Raw genomic sequence first — 6,365 nt, 5'->3', positions numbered from 1 at the left:
CTGCCTGAACCAGGGCCTGAGGCAATTCAAAACCCGGTCTGACTCCTGACCCTGCAGCTGGAGTCGCCGCAGGAAAGCGTCGGGTTGGCGGATCTCCCTGAGGAGCTGGTGGAGGCGCCTGAGTCCTCTGTGCCCAGGTCCTGGAGGGCCAGCCGCACGGCCTGGGTGCCTGAGCAACAGGGCGCAAAACTCTCCTCTCAGAAGGATAACTACAGACAGTCTCCTGGGGAGTCACCAAAGCGTCGCGGGTGATTTCCAGAGCCCCTGTTTTCAAGATCTGAGCGTTTTAGAGTGAGGATGGAGTGCTGATAGAAATTTTGGGAGAATCACTCTGAGGCTGTCCTCACATTTTAGCGTCCTTCCTCCGCTTGGGTTTTTTTGACCACTCAGTGTAGATTTAGGTTGCAAGCGTCCATCCAAAAAGATGCCTGTCTTTGGGGCTAATAGCGCCTTGTTCCCTTTTCTCACAGAATAATCCTTTTCCTCAGACTCACACCAGTTTTAGCCGTGATTTCTCCTTCCTGAATCATCCAGCTGGAATGCACAGCGTTCCACGTGAGCCCTGAATGAGAGAAGATTTGGAGACAGTCTCTCTTTTTTAATTCTTAAATGGGTATTAAAGAATCATTTCTTTTCACCAAATTCCACCCTGGATTCATTCGTTCGGTAAGCATTATTGAGTTCTTCCTGCACGAGTGAGTACTGACCCTCGGCCAAGGGCTTTCTTAGACATAAATAATTTGGTCTTGGAGACACTTCTGCCCTTAGTAGGTCCTGGCAACCACAGGATAAGATAACCCAGGGAAATCTTTATGCCCCCAGCTGAGGAACACAGGGAATATCATTAGTAAAGCTACTGGAAACCCAAGCGGGGATGGAGTTCTGGATTCAGAGACTTCAAGTGGTTTAAATCAGGGGTCCCCAACTCCCTACGGGCCAGTACCGGTCCATGGACTGTTAGGAACAGCAGGAGGTGAGCGGCGGACCAGCGAGTGAAGCTCCATCTGTAGTTACAGCCGCTCCCCATTGCTCTCATTGCCGCCTGAGCTCCGCCTCCTGTCAGATCAGTGGTGGCATTAGATTCTCACAAGAGCGCGAACCCTACTGTGAACTGCGCATGCGGGGGATGTACGTTGCGCGCTCCTTATGAGAATCTAATGCCTGGTGATCTGAGGTGGAGCTGAGGCGGTGATGCTAGCGCTGGAGAGCGGCTGCAAATACAGATTATCCTTAGCAGAGAGGTCTGACGGCACAGAGACCATCATAAATCAACTGCTTGCAGACTCATCAAAACCCTATCAGTGAGTGGCAAGTGACAATTAAGCTGCATCCGGTGGCAGGCTTTATAGTGGCAGGTGAGTTGATGTACTTCAGTTGTTCAGCTGCATCTGGTGGCAGGCTTTAAGTCAGAATCCGACACTTATTTGAGTCCGTGTGTGGCCCGCCCATTATTTTATTTACCACTTCCATCCGTGCCTCTTTCCTGCACTGCGCACTTGTCTCAGTCACAGTTTTGGTAAGCCCACAAGCTAATCCTAGCCAAAATGAGTAAAAAACAAATGTCACTGGAGAGCTTCTTTGAAAAGGGGGAAAGAACCGATGATGAGACAGCAGAAGACTCTAAGACTGCCAACAAAAAGAAAGCTGCATTTAAAAGAAAATACCAAGAGTCCTACTTACATTACGGGTTCATCGCAACAGGTGATTCACATTCTCCAAGCCTGCTTTATATATTATGTGGTGACCTGCTATCCAACGAAGCCATGAAACCTTCAAAACTGGTTCGCCACATGGAGACCAAGCACCCTGCATTAAAAGACAAGGCTTTGGAGTTTTTCAAAAGAAAAAAACATGAACACGAAGAACAGAAGCAATTACTGAAGGCCACCCCTTCATCCCATGTGTCTGCCCTGAGAGCATCATTCTTAGTGGCTAACCACATTGCTCAAGCTAAGAAGCCCTTTACTGTTGGTGAAGAGTCGATCCTGCCTGCCGCTAAGGACATTTGTCGTGAACTTTTAGGAGAGGCTGCAGTTCAAAAGGTGGCACGTGTTCCTCTTTCGGCTAGCACCGTAACTAGACGAATTGATGAAATAGCAGAGGATATTGAGGCACAATTGTTAGAGAGGATCAATGAGTCACCGTGGTACGCAATCCAGGTTGACGAGTCTACCGCTGTTGACAACAAGGCAACAATGCTTGCTTTTGTGTGATATATTTTTCAGGAGGATGTGCCTGAGGATGTGTTATGTGCGCTTTTGTTGCCAAACAACACCACAGCACAGCTGCAGAACTAGTCAAGTCTTTGAATGATTACAGGAAAACTGATTGGGTCATTTTGCATCGGTATATGTATGGACAGAGCGGCTGCCATGACTGGACAGCTTTCTGGTTTCACTACTCGGGTCAAAGAGGTCACTTCTGAATGTGAGTCCACACACCGTGTCATCGTAGAGAAATGCCGGCTAGCTAAAAAAATGTCACCTTAATTTAACAACGTTTTGCAGGATGTGATTAAAATTATCAACCACGTTAAAGTACATGCCCTTAACTCATGTCTGTTCATGCAGCTCTGTGAGGATTTGAACACAGAACACACACGTCTTCTCTTATACACAGAAGTGAGATGGTTCCTAAAGGTAGATCACTGGCCAGAGTTTCTGAGTTACGAGAGCCACTCCAGAGATTTCTTTTAGAAGAACAGTCACCACTGGCAGCACATTTCAGTGACACAGAATGGGTCGCAAAACTTGCTTACTCGTGTGACATATTCCACCTGCTCAACGACATCAATCTGTCACTTCAGGGGAGAACGACAACTGTGTTCAAGTCAGCAGATAAAGTGGCTGCATTCAAAGCCCAGCTGGAATTATGGGGGCGGCGAGTGAACACGGGGATTTTTGACATGTTTCAAACATGAGCAGAGATTTTGAAAGAGACTGAGCCAGGGCCTTCTTTCTCCCACCTGGTGCGTGATCACCTATCTCAGCTTTCAGAAGAGTTTGAGCCTTACCTCCCAACCACAATAGACCCCTGAACTGGGAAGGAATGGATCCGCGGCCCATTTGTGAATAAGCCAGGTGAATCGACTTTGTCCGTGCTAGAAGAGGATCAACTGCTTGAGATCGCAAGTGACGGTTGCCTGAAAAGTATGTTTGAGACAATGTCAAATCTCCATTATGTTCTGGATTAAAGTCAAGGTGGAGTATCCTGAGATTGTCACAAAAGCACTGAAAAGCCTGCTTCCATTTCCAGCACCCTATCCTTGAGAAGCGGGGTTTTCTGCAGTGACAGCAACCAAAATGAGATCATGGAGTAGACTGGACATAAACAGCACACTTCGGGTGTCACTGTCTCCCATCAGCCCCAGGTGGGACCATCTAGTTGCAGGAAAACAAGCTCAGGGCTCCCACTGATTCTGCATTATGGTGAGTTGTATAATTATTTCATTATATATTACAATTTAATAATAGTAGAAATAAAGTGCACAATAAATGTAATGCACTTGATTCATCCCCAAACAATTCCCACCCCACTCCACACTCTGTGGAAAAACTGTCTTCCACGAAACCTGTCTCTGTTGCCAAAAAGGTTGGGGACTGCTGTTTTAAATCCCGCTTAATGATTTGCCAGCTGGGTATTTTGCACAAGGTACTTAATCTTTCTGGGCATCCGTTTGCTCACAGGGCCGTGAGCAGGATTAAATCAGAGAATCTCTGAAGCTTCTCAGCACAGTGACCTGCTCACTGTAAAAGCATTCAGTGACTGTTAGCTGTTGTTACAAATAGTAACAATGTTCTTAGCAAAACTTAAGGACTCAGCCTCCAAATGGAAATTTTTAAGGCAAATTATGTCCTTAGTTAATTCGTGTACACAATTAAGAATCTTTGTGAGTTTATCTATTTTAAAAAGTGTTGCCTCTAAATTTTCCTAGAAATTAGCTCAAGAAGCATTGGCAGGCAGATTCTTAACCACTGCACCACCAGGGAAGCCCATTGGTAATTTTTAGTGTTCCTTGGCTTGTGTTGCCTCACCCTGATCTCTGTCTTCATCTTCACTTGGCATCTCCCTGTTGTGTGCAGGTCCCTGTTTTCAAACTTCTGTTTTTTTATAAGAACACCAGTCACGTTAGACTAGGGCTCACCTTCATTGCCTCATGTTAACTTGGTTACCTCTGCAAGGACTCTATCTTCAAATAAGGTCACATTCCTAGGTACTGGGAGTTAAGACTCCAAAGTATCTTTTTTTAAAATTGAAGTATAGTTAATTTGCAATTTTGGGTAGTTTCAAGTGTGCAGCAAAGTGATTCAGTTAAACATATATATTCTTTTCAGATTCTTTTCCATTATAGGTTTTAAAAAATATTGAGTATAGATCCTTGTGCTATACAGTAGGAACTTATTTTGTATATAGTAGTGTATATATTTTAATCCCAAACTCCTAATCTATGCCCCTGCTATCTGCTTTGGTAAGCATAAGTTTGTTTTCCATGTCTCTGAGTCTATTTCAGTTTTGTAAATAAGTTCATTTGTGTAATTTTTAAAGATTCCACATAAAGTGATATCATATAATATTTGTCACCCACTGTCTGACTTATTTCACTTAGTATGATAATCTCCAGGTCCATCCGTGTTACTGCAAATGGAATTATTCCATTCTTTTTTATGGCCGAGTAATATTCCATTGTATGTGTGTGTGTGTATATATATATATATATATATATATCTCATATCTTCTTTATCCATTCATCCATCAGTGGACACTTAGGTTGCCTCCATGTTTTGGCTATTGGAAATTGTGTTGTTGTGAAGATTGGGATGCATGTATCTTTCCAAATTAGGTTTTCTCTGGATATATGTCCAGTAGTGGGATTGCTGGATCATATGGTAGCTCTACTTTTAGTTTCTTAAGGAACCTCCATACTGTTCTCCATAGTGGCTGCACCAATTCACATTCCCACCAACAGTGTAGGAGGATTTCCTTTTCTCCACACCCTCTCCAGCATTTATTATTTGTAGACATTTTATGGTGGCCAGTCTGACTGTTGTGAGGTGATACCTCATTGTAGTTTTGGTTTGCATTTCTCTAATAATTAGCTATGTTGAGCATCTTTTCATGTGCCTTTGAGTTTATTTCTGTGTATGGTGTTAGAGAATGCTCTAATTTCATTCTTTTACATGTAGCTGTCCAGGTTTTCCAGCACCACATGTTGAAGAGACTGTCTTTTCTCCATTTTATATTCTTGCTTCCTTTGTCAGATTAATTGACCATAAGTGAGTGGGTTTATTTCTGGCTTTCTATTCTGTTCCATTGATCTATATGTCTGTTTTTCTGCCAGTACCATACTTTTTTGATGACTGTAGCTTTGTAATGTAGTTTGAAGTCAGGGAGCGTGAGTCCTTCAGCTTCATTCTTCTTTCTCAAGATTCTTTTGGATATTTGAGGTCTTTTGTGTTTCCATATAAATTAAAAAATTTTTTGTTCTGGTTCTGTGAAAATGCCATTGGTAATTTGATAGAGATTGCATTGAATCTGTAGATTGCCTTGGATGGTATGATCATTTTAATAACATTGATGCTTCCAAAACAAGAATCTGGTGTATCTTTCCATCTGTTTGTGTCGTCTTCAGTTTCTTTCATCAGCATCTTAAAGTGTTCAGAGTAGAGGTTTTTGTCTCCTTAGTAGGTTTATTCATAGGTATCTTAATCTTTTTGATGGAGTGGTAAATGGGATTGTTTTCTTAATTACTCTTTCCAATATTTTGTTGTTAGTGTATAGAAATTAAACAGATTTTTGTATATTAATTTTGTATCCATCAACTTTGCTGAATTAATTGATGAACTGTAGTAGTTTTCTGGTAGCATCTTTTGGATTTTCTACTTATAGTAACATGTCAGCTGCAAGGAGTGACAGGTTTACTTCTTCTTTTCCAATTTGGATTCCTTTTATTTATTTTTCTTCTCTGATTGCTGTGGCTAAAACTTCCAAAACTATGTTGAATAAATGTGGCAAGAGTGGGCATCCTTGTCTCGTTCCTGATCTTAGAGGAAATGCTTTCAGCTTTTCAGCATTGAGTATGATGTTAGCTGTGGGTTTGTCCTATATGGCCTTTATTATGTTGAGGTGTGTTCACTCTATGTCCATTTTCTGAAGAGTGTTTCTCATAAATGTATATTGAATTTTATCAAAAACTTTTTCTGCATTTATTGAGGTGATCATATGGTTTTTATTCTTCAATTTGTTAATGTGATATATCACATTGATTGATTTCCAGATATTGAAAATCCTAGGATCCCTGGGATAAATCTACTTGATCATGGTGTACAATCTTTTTAATGTATTGTTGGAGTTGATTTGCTAGTATT

This window comes from Grampus griseus (genome assembly GCF_964374135.1).
Source record: "Grampus griseus genome assembly, chromosome: 6".
Lineage (NCBI taxonomy): Eukaryota > Metazoa > Chordata > Mammalia > Artiodactyla > Delphinidae > Grampus > Grampus griseus.
This window is presented reverse-complemented; position numbering follows the sequence as displayed.